This window comes from Neovison vison, chromosome 3 (genome assembly GCF_020171115.1).
Source record: "Neovison vison isolate M4711 chromosome 3, ASM_NN_V1, whole genome shotgun sequence".
NCBI classification, from domain to species: Eukaryota; Metazoa; Chordata; class Mammalia; order Carnivora; family Mustelidae; genus Neogale; species Neogale vison.
Genome location: NC_058093.1, coordinates 58,478,422 through 58,496,367, shown reverse-complemented (window position 1 = coordinate 58,496,367; position 17,946 = coordinate 58,478,422). Strand labels below are relative to the sequence as shown.

The 17,946-nt window shown below is 34.9% G+C and overlaps 1 protein-coding gene across 1 annotated transcript in view; it reads right to left on the bottom strand.

Moving 5' to 3' along the window:
- The window catches only part of TANK (TRAF family member associated NFKB activator), a 91,566-nt gene extending 75,302 nt beyond the window's left edge, over window positions 1–16,264 (bottom strand). The window contains exon 1 of the mRNA XM_044242195.1: window positions 16,162–16,264. The gene's annotated coding sequence lies outside the window, so the exon portion shown is untranslated. The remainder of the gene's footprint in view (window positions 1–16,161) is intronic.
- Between the last annotated feature and the right edge of the window lie 1,682 nt (window positions 16,265–17,946).

The following is a 17,946-nucleotide window of genomic DNA, read 5'->3' as shown; positions in this document are numbered from 1 at the left end:
CACTCATGTCAGGCTGGATCCTTGCCACCAAAAAGGTTTTCCCTCAGATTCCTTGCACTAAAAGAGAACATTCAGATCCACAGCACTTGCGGAAGCCTCCTGAGAGCCCTGAAGTCTAGGACTTTCCACGTTGACTGGAGCTTGATTGCACCTGGCTGAATGCATGTAGCATTCAGAAGCGTCTCTGAAGCTTCCATAGTAATGACCTGTTATTTATTTAACTTAAAAATATTTTTTAAGGGGCGCCTGTGTGGCTCAGTGGGTTAAGGCCTCTGCCTTCGGCTCAGGTCGTGATCCCAGGGTCCTGGAATCGAGCCCCGTATTGGGCTCTCCACTCGGCAGGGAGCCTGCTTCCTCCTCTATCTCTGCCTGCTTCTCTGCCTACTTGTGATCTCTGTCTGTCAAATGAATAAATAAAATCTTTAAAAAAAAATTTTTTTTTAAAAATCTCACCACTTTGGCACATATCTATCTGACATGGGTTGGGAGGGTTTGAAAAAGACCCCATCACCAAGCACAAGCATCCTCAGGACATTGAAGTAAAATTTGATAGCTTGGATTAAAATGACCATGAATACTACATGTTGTTATCAGGCACAGCCTACTCTAGAACATAGCTTTACATCCATAAGCTTCACAGAATTTCTGAAGTTGAGAACTTTCTTGTCCTGGAGATTTTGGCCAACCCATGCTTGATTAAGTCTTTAGCCAATGATTCTTTCTTTCTTCATCCTGAAAGATTCAAGCCCAGTCTGGAATTCTTGAGCTCTCTTTTTTCTGATCATACAGTCCTACGTAACTTCGAAGCTGCTATCTTCTCGGGGAGCTTAGCATCTTGCTCTTCCTGGGATTGTATTTTTTGTTAGAGCAGGAGACTCGGGTTATGATTGCCACACTTTCTCCTTACACGTCTGAACCATGGATGTTTGTACTTCTTTCCTTAGGCTTGTAAATCCAAGGATTTAAAACTTACCAAGTTACAGTGCTCTTTTTAATATTGGGCTTAGTCTTAAAAGTCAAAGCCAAAATGTATTGTAAAAAACGTTTAAACAAATAGAAACTTCTCATATATAACATTGTGATCAGTTGAACAGTTTCTTATAATAAGCAATCAAGTTAAATATGACAGTCAATCACTTTTTTAAAAAATAATTTTCATAGTGGTTTTAGTTTTATAGCAAAGTTGAGTGGGAGATACAGAGATTTCCTATATACTCTCTATCCCAACTTATGCAGAAAACTCTTTCATTATCAACATCTCCCACCAGAGCAGAATGTTTGTCACAACTGATGAATCTACATAAAGATAATATTGTCTTCCAAAGTTTATAGTTTCCTTTAAGGTTCATCCTGGACAGATATATAATAACATGTATCCATCATTTTAGTATCATACTATACTAGAGTAGTTTCACTGTCCTGAAAACCCTCTGAGCTCCACCTATTCATCCCTCGCACCCCCAATCCCTGTCAACCACTCATCTTTGTATGGTCTCCATAGTTTTGCCTTTTCCAGAATGTCATATGATTGGTATCAAAAAGTATGTAACCTTTTCAGATTGACTTCTTTCACTTAATAATGTACATTCCAGCTTCCTCCATGTCTTTTCATAGCTTGTCTTTTAGCACTGAATAGTATTGAATTTAGCATTGAATAGTATTCCATCGTCTGGATGTATCACAGTTTATTTATCCATTTATTTATCACCTATTGAGGGACATCTTGGTTGCTTCCAATTTTTGGCGATTATAAATAGAGCTGCTATAACAGTAGTGTGCAGGTCTTTGTGTGGACATAAGTTTTCAACTCCTTTGGGTGAATACCAAGGAGTGGGATTGTTGGATCATATATATAATTAGTATGTTTAGCTTTGAAAGAAGCTGTCAAACTGTCTTCCAAAGTGACTGCACCATTTTGTATGCCTACTAGCAATGAATGAGAGTTCCTGTTGCTCCACATCCCTGCCAGCATTTGGTGTTGTCAGTGTTTAGATCTTGGTCATTCTAATAGGCATGGAGTATATCTCATTGTTTTAATTTTCAATTCCCTGATGACATGATGTGGAGCATCTTTTCATATGGTTATTAGCCATCTATCTGTATATTTTCTCTGGTGAGATATTTGTTAAGGTCTTTGGCCCATTTAAATTTGTGTTCTTTGATTTCTTGTTGTTGAACTTTAAAAGTTCTTTGTGTATTTTGGCTAATAGTCCATTATCAGATGTATCTTTTGCAAATATTCTCTCCCAGTCTGTGGCTTGTCTTTTCATTCTCTTGACAGTGTCTTTTGCAGAGCAGAAATTTTTTTTTAAAGATTTTATTTATTTATTTGATAGAGAGAGATCACAAGTAGGCAGAGAGGCAGGCAGAGAGAGAGGGGGAAGCAGGCTCCCCGCCGAGCAGAGAGCCCAATGTGGGGCTCGATCCCAGGACCCCGAGATCACGACCTGAGCTGAAGGCAGAGGCTTAAACCACTGAGCCACCCAGGCGCGCCAGAAATTTTTTTATTTTAATGAAGTCCATCTCACCCAACTTTTGAGCAAATTGAAGGAGCTGCTTTGATAATTTCTAATTGAAATAATGGGGGTGTTAATAATATATCTAGAATCTAAAACTAAATGATAAGCATTTTGAACGTGGAGTGTTAAGAGCTTTGAAAAAGGAATAAAAAAATTAAACATACACATTTCTTAAATATATATTTTTCTCTCTTTTCATTCTCATGATGTTGTAGTCATAAACAGAAATGGCTGCATACTTCTCTAGTGTGTGAAACATGCATGAATGTTGGGGTAAATAGACAAAATTTAGGTTAAGATAACATCAAACATTTTCCTTTGTCTATAATGATGATGAATTTTTTAGAACTGGCATACAGTATATTTTATAAGATTAGGAATCAAATGGAGACATTTATTTGAGGTTTAGTCCTTTAGAAGAATGACATAATTTCACTTCAATTTTCCCCTACTTACATTGTATTTATATATACCTTAGGCTAGCAGGGGTAGAATGGGATGCAAATGAGAACTGCAGACTCATTAAAAATATTTTAAGTGCTATTTTCAAAACTGCTTAATATTTTACTGAGTGTTCTGAATATAAATCTAGGGACAAGGAAAGCTGCCAGTATAAACACTTACTACAACTTGGAATGTCAGGTATGCATCAATGATCTCTGTCAAATCTTTGATATGAAGTATCACTATTAATAGAATCTGGTTGACTTCTGATTTAGGATGACATCTGGACTAGCTGTTTGTGTCTCAGACTCTAAATTAAATGCCTAATAAAAAATCAGAAAAATATGAGAACTCATAATAGCACTGGAAGAAAGAATTGATGACCAGATCCAGCACATATGGCTGAGCAGACTTTGCCATATACAGAGCACCTGGCTGACACGGCTGGTCACTTGCCAAGCTTTGCTCTCTTGGGCTTGAGTCTTTCCCAAAGGATGCCTTTTTCTGAGTAAGAAAACAAACAAACAAACAACAACAAAAAAAACAACTAACATCAAAAGAATAGCTGTAAGCTTACCCACAGGCGTCCTAGTGACAAAATTTGGCAGGATTTCCAGTCATTTCCAAGAACTGTGGGGCTGAAATGGACATAACCTTTGTTGCTTGAGAATGAGGAAATCTGCTGGCCTAAACAACAGTGGTAAAATGATCTGCCTCATGGCACCTGCTAGTGAATTGGGTAGAAACCCCACTACTATGTGTGACCCGCACATAGTATTTGACCTCTCTTTGCCTCAGTGTGCCCATGAGTACTTCTCTTTATTATTATCTTTGGAGCTATGATTTGGAGTATACTAACACAAGCCCAATGGAGGTGGATAAATGTGATGCTTTATGTGAGGCCAATAATGAAAGCAATGAGCAAACCCAGAGCTCTGTGTTTGACTATCCCTGAGACTTTGATTTTTCCTATAGAGTTCCTAACAAGGAAAAGACCAATGATTGCTTCTGATTAATCAAGAATCCTCCTCTTCATACTAAAATAACTAGGCAATAATGGTAAGGGATCTCACCTCAGGTCAATACCTATAGTGAAAAATTAATAAATGTCAGGTTCAGGCCAAAAAAGTCCCTGTGACCTGTGCATGTCTACATGTCTCTCAGCTTCATATCTGTGCTGAGGAACTAAGAGAAAGCAGGCAGAAAAGAGCCAAGGAAAATCCATACATCTGGTTAGTAAGGGCCACAGAATGATTGGAATGAGAAAATAAAAGAGAAAGCATCCCTTTGAAAAGGTTATGCTGCATAAAGGAAGGAAAAAAAAAGAGTTTTCAAAATGCAGAGAAAATGAACACTTTGGAAAATGGCTTACCAGAAGCATAAGTAAATGGGAAAAATGTGCTTTGCATTTTCTGTGAAAAAAAAAAGAGATGTCATATTAGACAAAATATTACACTAAGGAAAAGATGGACCTAGTTAAGAGACAGGGAGAAATAAAAACAGAGTTGGATAAGTTAAGACTGTAAGGACATAAAACACACAATGGCAAAATTAAAATAATTATTTGGTCATAATCAAGAATGGAATCAATACTGCAGAATACTAAATCAATGATTAGAGTAAAAGCCTGAAAAACTCTCTCAAATGTCAATGGAAAGGACAAACAGAAGAAAACCATGAAATGGGACAGTGGAAAGAAAGTGCTCTAACATCTTCCTGAAGAAGAGAGAGAGTAAATAGAATAGAAATAGCAACCAAAGATATATCAGAAGATATATCCAAAGCAATTGGAGATGCAAAGGACTCAATAAGTTTTGAAATGTATTAATGAAAAGAGACAAAACACTTTGACATATCCCGATAAAAATTTTGATATGAAAGTATTTATCAATTTATTTATATATTCAGCAAATATTTTGTGAGTACTTGCTATATGCTAAAAGTTAGAGATACAAAGATGACCAAAACACAGTCCTACTTTAAAAGAACTTAGTGTCAGTGGTGGGTAACATATGTAGAAAAAGAAGGTAATTGCTGCACAATGGTTATTACAGTATTATAATAAGGGTCAGAATAGGGTACTTTGAAAGCACGCTGGAGTCCAGGCTTGAGAGGGTTAAGGGAAGTTTTTCTATATCTAAGGTATGGAAAGAATTCAATAAGAATACAGGCAGGGGGAAAAAAAAGGAAGAAGAATACAGGTAGAAAAGAATAAATTATTTGCAATGTAGGAAAAATAGACTATTTTCAATATTAAACTTCAGAAGCTGATTAGAATAACATCTACAGTTGTGTGGGAAAGTTTTAACCGACAAAGTCTATAGCCACCCAAGTTATCATTCACATAGGAAATGAAAACAAAGATATTCTTTGATATATCAAGGTTCAGAAATATACTACCCATTTCCTGAAATAGTTGAAGAAACACTTTAGGTAGTCAAGAAAGGAATCACATTTTTTAAAAAAGGAAAGGTAAAATTTGAGATAAAAGAAATATTTGTAAATATTAGAAATAACTACTGGATTAAGTGAAAATTTGCAGCAAATATAATGAGGCTATTAAAAGTAATTTTGAAGATATAGGGTACAAGTATAAATAAACAATTTAATAATAATGTATTCTAAAATTCCTGTTTATAGCAACAAAAACTCAAGTGGGTGGAAGAGAGGTGGCAGGGAGTGAAAAGTTCTAATTTACCTTTTTTTAAATCTTCTTCTTATAGAAATAAGCCAATGACAGATAGGATGTCATTCTATTATAATTGGACATATATTATTTTAGGGTTCTTTTTTTAATATGAAGGTAAGTAGCTATACATAGAATTCAAAACTGTATGTTTATTTTCACATTAATAGAGGAAGAAAGAAAAAAAATTGCCCCATAGAACAAAGATATAAAACTCTTACTTTCTGACATTTAATCAGTCACCCAATAAGGTAATTCACATGAGTTCTCCTCTGCAACATTTCTTGCATGCATATACTTTGTCTTCGTTGTTACACACTGTCTTCATTTCCATTCTCTGTCCTTACTGCCAACCCCTTGTTCAAGGCACCATCAATTCTTATGTACTATACTAGCCTCCTAATGGTTCTTCTCATTCTTCATTTTCTCTCCTGTCAATTTCTAAATGTTATACTCAGTGAACTCCACTAAGATAAACTCAGAAAGACCTATACTGAAGCACATTATAATTAAACTGTTGAGAGCCGCAGATGAAAGAATCTTGAAAGTACTGAGAGCAAAGTGACTCATTATGCATAAGGGATCCTCAGTGAGATTAACATCCAATTTCACATTGAAATCATTGAGTCTAGGAGGCAGTGGGATGACAAATTTAAAGTGCTAAAAAAAAATATGTCAACCAAGGATTCTTTATATGGCAAAATTATTCTTCAAAAATGAAGGAAAAATTAAGATGCTCTGGGATAATAAAAAACTGAGGGAGTTCAGTGTTAGTAGATTTACTTACTCTATGAGAAATGATAAAGGGAATCCTTTAGGGTCAGATAAAAGGCTACTAGACAATAATTCAAAGCATTACAAAGAAAAAATTTGACATTGACAGTTACATTGATGGACATGAAAACAAAAATAATTGTATTTTTGGTTTTTAACTCCTCTTTTATTTCCTATGATTTAAAAGACAAATGCTTTAAAAATTATAAATCTATGTTAATGGGTACATAATATATAAAGTCTGTGATTACAACAACATAAGGGAGGAACTAAGCTGTATAGGAGTAAAGCTTTTGTATATTATTAAAGCTATGTTGGTATTAATTAAAATTGAATAGTTATAAATTTAAGTTCCTATTTATAATCTCCACAGTAAGCACTAAGACACCATCTTAAAAAATATATATGTATATATATATATATATATATATATATAAAGTAAGATGAGAAGGGAATGAGAACTAAGACACCATCTTTAAAAAAAGTATACATATATATATATAAAATAAAATGATAAGGGAATAAAAGGGTACAAAGCAAAGGATCAATTAAACACAGAAGAAGGCACTTATGTGAGAAGTGAGGAACAGAAAAATGGTATAAGGCATACAGAAATCAAATAGCAAAATGGCAGAAGTAAGTCCTTCCTTATCAGTAATTTCTTGAAATATAAATGAATTAACCTCTCTAATCAAAAGGCAAAACTTAGCAGAATGGATAATATAACACGATCAAACTATATGCTTACTACAAGATACTTACTTTAGATCCAAAGACACAACTAATTTGAAAGTAAAATGATGGAAAAAAGATTTTCCATGCAGACAGTAACCAAAAGAAACATGTGGCAGATATATATATATATATATATATATATATTTTAAAGATTTTATTTATTTATTTGACAGACATATCACAAGTAGGCAGAGAGGCAGGCAGAGAGACGAAGGGAAGCAGGCTCCCTGCTAAGCAGCGAGCTCGATGTGGGGCTTGATCCCAGGACCCTGGGATCATGACCTGAGCTGAAGGCACAGGCTTTAACCCACTGAGCCACTCAGGCGCCCCCCTGGCAGTTATATTAACACAAAATACCTTTCAAGTCAAAAACTGCTACAAGAGACAAAGAAGGACATTATATATTGATGAAAGGGTCACTAATCAAAAAGATCTAACAATTATACACATTTACACATCAAGCAATAGATCCTCCAAATATATGAAACAAATATTGATAGAATCGAAGGGAGAAATAGACAGTACTATGATAACAGTTGGAGAATTTACTACACCACTTTTATTTTATTTTATTTTTTTAAAAAGATTTTATTTATTTATTTGACAGAGAGAGATCACAAGCAGGCAGAGAGAGAGGAGGAAGCAGGCTCCCCGCTGAGCAGAGAGCCCGATGTGGGGCTTGATCCCAGAACCCTGAGATCATGACCCGAGCTGAAGGCAGCGGCTTAACCATTGAGCCACGCAGGCGCCCCTACTACACCACTTTTAATAATGGGTAGAAAAACAGAAAATCAAGATAGAGAGAGGACTTGAATGATGTTGTAAATCAACAAGCTCCTAGAGACATATATAGACCATTCTACACAGCTCTCTACAAGAGCAGAATATACATTCTTCTCAAGTAGATATGGAAACTTCTCCAGGATAAACAAATGGTAAGCCACAAAAAAAGACTCAATATATTTAAAAAGACTGAAGTCATACAAAGTATCTTTCCCAACCAAAATGAAATGAAGCTAGACAGCAATAACAGAAGGAAAACTAGAAAATTCAAATATGTGCAAATTAAGCAACACATTCTTAAACAACTGATCAAAAGAGGAAATCACAAAGGAAATTAGATTTACTTAGAGATTAATGAAAACAAAATTGTACCATACCAAACCTTATGAGATGACTGAAAGCAGTGCTTAGAAAGAAATTAATAGTAGTTAACATCTACATTAGAAAAGGAGAGAGCTCTGAAATCAATAACGCAAATTACCCTTCAAGGACCAGAAAAAGAAGAGCAAGCTAAACCCAAAGCTAATAGAAGGAAAAAAATAATAAAGATTAGAGCAGAGATAAATGAAATAGACCAACCCCCCCAAAAACAAAAACACCCAACCCAATAGAATCAATGAAGTCTAACTTGGTTTTTTGAGAAGATGTGTAAATTTGACAAAACTTTTCTAGACTTAGAAGAAAAAAGGAAAGAGGATAATAAATAACTAAAACCAGAAATGCAAGTGGGGACATTGCCACCAGCCAAATAGAAATAATATGGATTATAAGAGACTACTATGAATCACAGACCAACACATAAGATGATCTAGTTGAGATATAGAAATTCCTAGAAACACACAATGAAAACTAAATCAGAAGAAACAGAAAATCTGAACAGTCTTATAACAAATTAAGAGATTGAATCAATAATCAGAAACTTCCCAACAAAGTCCAGAACAGGATGACTTCACTGGAGAATTCTAACAAACCCTTAAAAAAGAATTAGCATCAATCCTTCTCAAACTCAAAAAAACAGAGGGGGAGGGAATACTCCTAACTCATTTTATGAAGCCAGCATTACTGTGATATCAAAGCCAGATAAAAACAACAGAAAAAATAAAACTAAAAACTAATGATTTTCTTTATGAATAAAAATTAAAATTCCCAAAATGTTAGCAAACAGAGTCCAATAGCATATTAAAGAGATTATGCATCATGACCAAGTGTGATTTATCCCTGGACTGCAAGGGTGGTTAAAGAAGAAAATAATTATTCAGTGCAACACACCACATTATGGAATAAAGGAAAAACACCCCACATGATGATCTCCATTGATGCAGAAAAGGCATTTGACAAAATCCAATACCATTTCATGAATATTAAAAAAATAAAAGAAAAGAAAAGACTAAGCAACCTGGACTAGAAGGGAACTTCCTCAACATGATAAAGAGTATTTATGAAAAACCTCCAGTTAACATTGTACTCAACAGTGAAGGACTGGAACATTTCCCACTAATTTCAGGAACAGACAAGGATGCACCCTTTCACCACTACTATGCAACATTGTTCTGAAAGTTTTAGCCAGAGTTATTAAACAAGAAAACAAAATACAAAGCATATAAATTAGAGAGAAGTAAAAATAAGGGGGCCTGAGTGCATCAGACTCCTGGTTTCAGCTCTGGTTGTGATCTTAGTGTCCTGAGATGGAGCCCTGTATGGGGTTCCACACTCAGCACAGAATCTTCTTGAATTCTCTCTCTCTCACCCTTTGCCTCTTCCCTCTATGTTCATTCTTTTTCTCTCTTTCAAGTAAATAAATAAGTAAATATTTTTTAAAAAGAAGAAAGAAAAAAATAAAAAAAAATTTCTCTCTCTGTTTTTTAAAGATTTAAGTCATCTCTACATCCAACATGGGTCCCAAACTCACAATTCCAAGTTGCATGCAAGCTCTATCGACTGAGCCACCAGGCATGCCAGGAGTAAAAATATTTCTATTTGCTGATGAAATTATCTTATGTATAGAAAGTCCCAAAGAATCCACAAGAAATCTAGTAGAGCTAGTAAATGAGTTTAGCAACAGTGCAGGATACAAGAGCAATGCTCAAAAATCAGTTGTTTCTATACATCATCAATGAACAATCCAAAAAGGAAATTAAGAAAATAATTCCATTTTTAATAGCATCTCCAAAATAAGATATCTAGGAATAAATATAATCAAAGAGGTAAAACACTCGTATATTGAAAACTACAAAACATTGCTGAAAGAAATGAAGATCTAAATAAATGGGACGGCATTCCCATGGATTAAAAGAACTTATATTGTTAAGATGACAATGCTTCTCAAAATGATCTATGGATTTAATGCAATCTATAACAAAATTCCAATGGCCTTTTTTGTGTCAGAAATGTAAAAGCTGATCCTTAAATTCAGATGGAACTACAAGGGGCCTTGAATAGCCAAGAGAATACTGAAAAAGAAAAATAAAGTTGAAGGACTCATACTTTCCAATTTAAAAACTTACTACAAAGCTGCAGTAACTAAAACAGTGATGTATCAGTATAAGGATAGATATATGATCAATGGACTATAAATGAGAGTGAAGAATAAACCCATACGTATTTGATGAATTGATATTTGATATGGACACAAAGACTATTCAATGGAGAAAGAGTAGCCTCTTTAACAAATGATATTAGGACAACTCACAGTCATAATCAAAAGAATGAGTTGGACCCCTTTCCTTACACTATTTACAAAAATTAACTAAAAATGGATCTAAATTTAACAAGTAAAACTATAAAACTTTTGGATAAAAACATAGTGGTAAATTGTTATGATCTTGAAGTTGGCACTAGATTCTTAGATATGATACCAAACTCATGAACAAGAAAAGAAAAAAAATTTGACCTCATAAAAAATTAATAGAAAAATTGGGCATTGAAGGGCCCTATCAAAGACATTATTAAAAGACAATCTACAGAATGGGAGAGAATATTTACAAGTCACATATTTGATGAAACTCTAAGAATCCAGAATACATAAAGAACACTAAAGGCTCAAAAGCAAAATGACAAACAACTCAATTTAAAAATGGCTAAAGGACTTACAGACATTTCTCCAGGGAGATTATACTCATAGCCAGTAGGCACATGAAAGATTCTCCATATCATTAGTCATCAGGGAAATGTAAATCAAAACCACAATGAGGTACCACTTTGCCTGCACTAAGATAACAATAATAATGGTAACACAACAAAGGAAAATAACAAGAGTTGGTAAGAATGTGGAGAAATCAGAGCTCTCATATATTTCTGGTGGGCATTTTAAAATGGCTTGACAATTGTGGAAAACTATTTGGTTCTTCCTTAAAAAGTCAAACAGAACAACCCACTATTCTACCACTTGGTATATTCCTAAGAATTGAAAACAGGTACTCAAACAAATACATGGTCATAGCAAAACTATTTACAATATCCATAAAATAAAAATAGCCCAACTACCCGACCCAACAATTGATAAATGGATAAACAAATTGTGGTACTTACATACAATAGAATATTGCTTGGCCATAAAAGGAATAAAGTACGGATATATCCTACAACATGGATGAATCTTGAAAACATTACGTTCAGTGAAAGAAGCCAATCAGAAAAACACACATATGATATGATTTCGTTTATATGAAACACCAAGAACAGACATATCAATAAAGACAGAGGACAGATTGGCAGTTGCCAGGCATTGAGGGGAATAAGAAATGCAGAGCACCTGCTTAACTAATTCAATAAAGGGTTTCCTTTTGGGGTAATAACAGTGTTTTGACACTTGATAGAGGTGTTGGTTGCAAGACACTGTGAATGCAATAAATGCTACCAAATTATTTAATTTACCATGTTTAATTTTATGTTATGTGAATTTTACCTCAATTTTTTAAAATAGGAAAGAAATATGAAAATTTGAATGAACTGTAGACTGAGTTAATAAAAGCATATCAATACTTGTTCCTTAATTGTAACACATACACATGTACATCCTAATGTAAAATGTTAGTAATAGGGGAAATTATGTGATGAGACAAGGCAGGGTGATAATATGGAAACTCTCTGTTGTGTTGACGCAATTTTTCCCTAAATCTAAAACTGTTCGAAACAAACAAAGACCATTAACTGAAAACAACTTGGTTGTCCTAAATAGCTCTTGGATCAAAGAGGAAATAAAGCTACAATTAAAAACAAAATAACAATGATGTGAAAGTGACCTATCAAAAGTTGTAAGACATAGTTAAAATGGTGCTCAGAAAATTCTTAGCTTTAAGTACTTTCATTAAGAACAGGAAATAATAAAAATAAATGAACTAAGCATTTAACTCAAAAACTGAAAAGAGAAAAAGTAAAATATTGTAGTCTCATAAGAGACATTAAGAAAATAAAGAGGGGTGTCTGGGTGGCTCAGTTGGTTAAGCTTCCAACTCTTCATTTTGGCTCAAGCCGTGATCTCCGGGTCCAGAGATCAAGCCCCACATCAGGCTCCCTGCTCAGTGGGGAGTCTGCTTGAGATTCTCTCTCCCTCTCCTTTAGCTCCCCTCCCCCCTTAAACAGATGAATCTCAAAAGAGAAAATGCAGTTAAAGATAAAAGCAAAAACTACTAAAAAAAGAGCTGATCATAAAATGATAAATCCAAGGGATAAATTCTCTGACATGTTCAATCAGGAAAAAAGAGAGAGAGAGAGAAAACATTAATGAACAAAATTATTGGAGAAAGAGTTTATCCACATAGTTATGGAGATGATAAAAAAAGTACAAGAGAATGCTGTGTATGCTAATACCTTTGAAAAATTTGATGAAAAAGATCATTTATAAACCACCTTAACTAGGTGGAAAAAACAGCATTAAACCCAACTAGATCAATAACAATAGAAAATATTGGAAAGCTTTTAAAGAATTACTTCCAAAAGTGGGTGCCAAGGATAAACAGTGTGAAGATTTGCTCTTTAAACATTTCAAGGAGCGGATAACTCTCATTAAACTTTTTAGAACATGGAAAACTTTGGTGTTTTTAATCAAAAAATAAAAATACAAAGTAATTTCACTTGTGAAAATGAAAGCAAAAGATCTCAACAATTTACAGATTTCTTTTAACGTACATTTTCTTAATATAAATTGGTGTAAGATTAATTAATTTGGACACACATTTTGCATACTGCTGTTGGTTATAACACAATTGTGGCTTGCAACTAGCACAGTCATCATAGGGGGAAAGCTTTTTTGCACAAAGCATAGGAACAGCTGCTTTGTTTGAGTATCTGGTTGCACTGCCTGGATAGGGTTCCTTGGCTATGCCACATTATTTTCATTCTTTTCTGCTAATTTGAGTTGTGAACTGAATTGTGAAGCCAAAATAATAGAGAAGAGACATCTAAGCATGTGGATTAAAGAGAGAATGAGGAAATGTGTAGGTTTGGCTTGGTTCATTTTGATCAACCGATTTATTATTTTAACAAGAGCAATAACTAAATATATTTTATAATTATAAACCTACCTTTATTATGGAGGAATGATTTTTGATAACATTGAATTTTTTTTTAAGATTTTATTCATTTATTCGACAGAGAGAGAAATCTCAAGTAGGCAGAGAGGCAGGCAGACAGAGAGGGAGAAGCAGGCTCCCCGCTGAGCAGAGAACCTGATGCAGGCCTTGATACCAGCACCCTGAGATCATAACCTGAGCTGAGGACAGAGGCTTAACCAACTGAGCCACCCAGGCGCCCCCTATAACATTGAATTTTTTTTAAATAAGGCAATTACTGCATTGTGTAATAGCAGAGCACTATATTCCTTAAAGTACAAAAACCTTACAGTTATCTCTAATAACACCAAAAAGACATTGAATATAGGTTAACATGAAGTCTTAATATACCTTTTGTAAAACAGTATGAGAAGTGGATTTTGTAGTTATTTGTATTTTATGATAAATATGTTTATCTCAAACCAACAGCCATCATCATTCTTAATGTTAACCACTAGGGAAATTCCCACTGAGATCAGAACAAGACAAGGTTAACTTCTGTCTCCTCTGTTATTAAACACTGTTTTAGGAGTTTTGGTGAGAAGAAAAAAAAGAGGAGAAAAATTGCATTTTTCTTAACTAGGCATCATATGTGGATTACCTAAAGTAATTTGGAACAAATAGAGGATCAACATAATAGCTGGATACAAGATAAAAATATAAAATAAAGAACTTTTCTAAATGCTAGCAGTAATTGGTTAGAAAATACAGTGGAAAGAACGTCCCTATCCAAAAAAACATCCCCAGCTCTATACACAAAGAAGATAAAATATATTGAGATATATTTTATAATAAATATAAATAAAATACATTGAAATATATTTTATAATAAGTGAATAACTTATGGTATTTCCCGGGGTTTTAATACGTGGAGAGAAAAAAAATTTGTGCAGATAGGAAGGTTCTTTACTGTAAGGATGATTATTTCCCTCTAATTAGTGTGTAAGTTCCATGGAATTCCAACTAGAACTTTCTGGGCAGAATTTAACAAATTGATTTAAAATTTTCCACTTGGCCATCTCTTTCATTGTCACAAGTGTTCAAAAGAAATAAACACTTCTTTATGTGTTTATGTGTGCTTTGGGGCCCAAAGTAGCTGCTTGGAGGAACCTCCATCAGGTTGGACCTAGTCTACAGCCCCATGTCCCCTGCTGCATGGAAGTAGACAAATGTGTGCATGGGTGGACGTGCATCCTGGAAGGAAGGAGGGGAATGGGGTGGGAGAGTGAGGAAAGGGAGATCTTGGAATGGCTTCTAAGCTTCTATGAATGACTTTGCTGGTCTGTGACCTTGGCCAAGTCATCTTCCTTTTTTCCCCATCACTCTGCACTTCGGCAAAGACATCTCAAAATGTTATTTCAATATTGTACGAAGGCAGAGCAGCAGTCACAGAGAGTCAGAAAAGAAAAAAAAAAGAAGAAGCAGTATGAACTCAAGTTTGAGTCCTGGCTTCGCCACTTACTAGCTGGAAGATCCTGTTACTGTCTTTCTCCAACAGACATTCAATAAACAGCAGCTATGTTGATAAGGGTTTTTGCTGTTTAGTCTTTTCAAACTATCAACTTTTCTTAGGATTATTGATTTTTTTTTAAAGATTTTATTTATTTACTTGACAGAGAAAGACACACACACAGTGAGAGAGAGAACACAAGCAGGAGGAGTGGGAGAGGGATAAGCAAGCTCCCGCTGAGTAGGGAACCATGTCCTAGTACCCTGGGATCATGACTTGAGCTGAAGGCAGAGGCATGATGACTGAGCCACCCCTCTTAGGATTATTCTTGAGAAAATACTACATAATCTTTAGCATTCATTTTTTTTTTAAAGATTTTATTTATTCATTTGACAGACAGAGATCACAAGTGGGCAGAGAAGCAGTCAGAGAGAGGAAGCAGGGTTCCAATGCGGGGCTCGATTCCAGGACCCTGGGATCATGATCTGAGCTGAAAGCAGAGGCTTTAATCCACTGAGCCACCCAGGCACCCCAGCATTCATTTTTGATTGTAAAAATAAAGGCCAATTTGTGCAAATAAGACTGGATTTCTATAATGGGCAAAGTTTAAATGTTCTAAGATAGGAAATACAATGTTGTCTGTAAGGTTAATATTTTACTCTAAAAAATATTCATTTACGTGTGTTTCTTAGGAGATGAAAAAATACTAACCTTGAGTTAATTTTTGAAGGGACACACTGGATCAGGCCAGAATTGATCTTTAAAAATTTAGTACCCCCGAAGTATAAATATATATAGTATTAGTTTACTGTTCAACCTAGTAAGCTACATACAACTTAATTATGCCAAATACATATCTTTTTAAGTCTTACATTATGTTATAAAAACCACTTATTGGAGAAGGCTCATATATTCCAGATATAAACTTAAAAAATTATTTCAAGTAGAGACATAAATTTGATCTTAAAAGTTGGGAAGAATGTAAAAAGATCACAGTATTTAAAAATTTTCTTTAGTCTTGGTTAGGGACTCCACCTTTTAAGGGCCAAATTTCCAATTATGACAACAAATACAAAGACATTATCAAATCATGTCATAAATTACTCACTTTGTAATTAATGCAAAGAGTAGAACAAATCTGCAACGCTTTAGTCTAAGACATGCCTGCCACCTTGCTAGGTTGAGAATTAAATTGATAGGAACAACTAAAACTTTGGTTACCTCTTCTCCAGGTTATCAGTCTTCCTTCATAGACTAGTGCTCTTGAAAGAAGTGGTCAGTTAGGAAGTCTAGAAGCTTTATCTGCAGGCTCTAGCAATGTTGCCCAAACCGTCCTGAGCTCTCCCTTGTGTTGCACTGGGAACTTCCACTGAGAAATCCCCTAAATTGAAGACTTCCTTATTTGTAGCTCTCAACAGCCAATTGTGGCAAGATATTGAAATGAAGCAAAGACTACCAGAAAATGTTCTGTAAACCACCCGTGCCTGTAGCTCTGACTTCCTTTTGAATCAAAGATTCTTTTCATGAAGAGTTAAGACATCAGAAATTGTAAACACAAAAATATTTTTGGATTAAGCACATTTTCATGTAAGAAAATGTTAAAGTCTGTTTGAAAAATTTCTTTTTTTAGCTTTAAAGAAGGCACTTTTTTTTTTTTTTTTTAAACCTGAGCAGTATATTTATAAACAGCAGGCAAAGACTAGATTTGAGTGAGTTTGCCTTTGCTTTAAGGCCTACATAGGTCACTAGGAAGAAGCCTAGTAGTGATGAAGCCCGTACTGGATTCCAGAGCATGGTCCCGGAGACTAAGAAGAAAAATGAAGCCAGAAAGGCTCCTAAGACAGCTTTCTCCTTGGGAAATAAGGTGCCCTGTTTGTATGGCTGAGGGCATGTGTGTTCCAGCACACAGGGGAAATGTTTCACAAATGCATCCATTCTTCTCAGGCTACTTGGAGCAAAACATCAAGTTTTACATGCAAATGGAAGGCAGCATATGCACCGCAGACACGTTTCTTTGTTATAAAATTTTAGAGCTGGAAATGTCCTGAGACCCCATATGTTCCATTTCCTTTTTATTACAGATGAGGAAACAGGAGAGGGGAGACGTTCAAAGTCATTAAGTTAGAGGCAGCTGAGTCTTTTGAATCCAAGTGCATTTCTTTTTCTTTTCTTTCTTTTTTTTTTTTACTGTACCACACTCTTAGCACACCAAGTTGCTGGACAGGAAAATGACTGTACAACAACAACAACAAAAGATGGAAAGTCTGTTCAGTTCCTGCGTTTTACAGATGAGGACTTTGAGACTTTACCCGAAGTTCCACGGTTAGAAGGACTAGAATTTCAAGCTTCTGATTCTCAGTCTGGTTTTCTACTTTCACGTACCGCTCTCTATTAAATTAGATGTTAAGTAAGCCTGAGATATTTCTACTCATGATGAAATTGTTCTGTGAAAAGGAAATACGTTTTAGGGCATCTAAAAAGATGAAATAAGCATGTAATGAAAAACATTCCATTTACTCATCTAACATAGAGTGGAGTATTAATTTCTTTCAACACTTGTGTTTTACAACTCTCTTACTGAGAGCAAACTTTAAACTTTCTTGTATGCAATGGATAAGTAAAACCTATCTAATACTGTAAATAGAGCAAAATAAAACAAAAAGTGGAAGGAAAATTTTCTTCTCCAGAATTTATATTTTGGGGGCACCTGGGTGGCTCAGTCATTAAGTGTCTGCCTTCAGCCCAGGTCACTATCCCAGGATCCTGGGATTGAGCCCCACATCGGACTCCTTCCTCTGCGGGAAGCCTACTTCTCGCTCTCCCACTCCCTCTGCTTGTGCTCCCTCTCTTGCTGTGTCTCTTTCTGTCAAATAAAAAGAACAAAATCTTAAAAAAAATTTTTAAATTAAAAAAAAGAATTTATATTTTTGCATGAGTGGAATTTTATAAACACAGCTTTTTTTTTTTTTTTTAAAGCAGTGTGTTGGCTTAACTGGGAAATGCCCC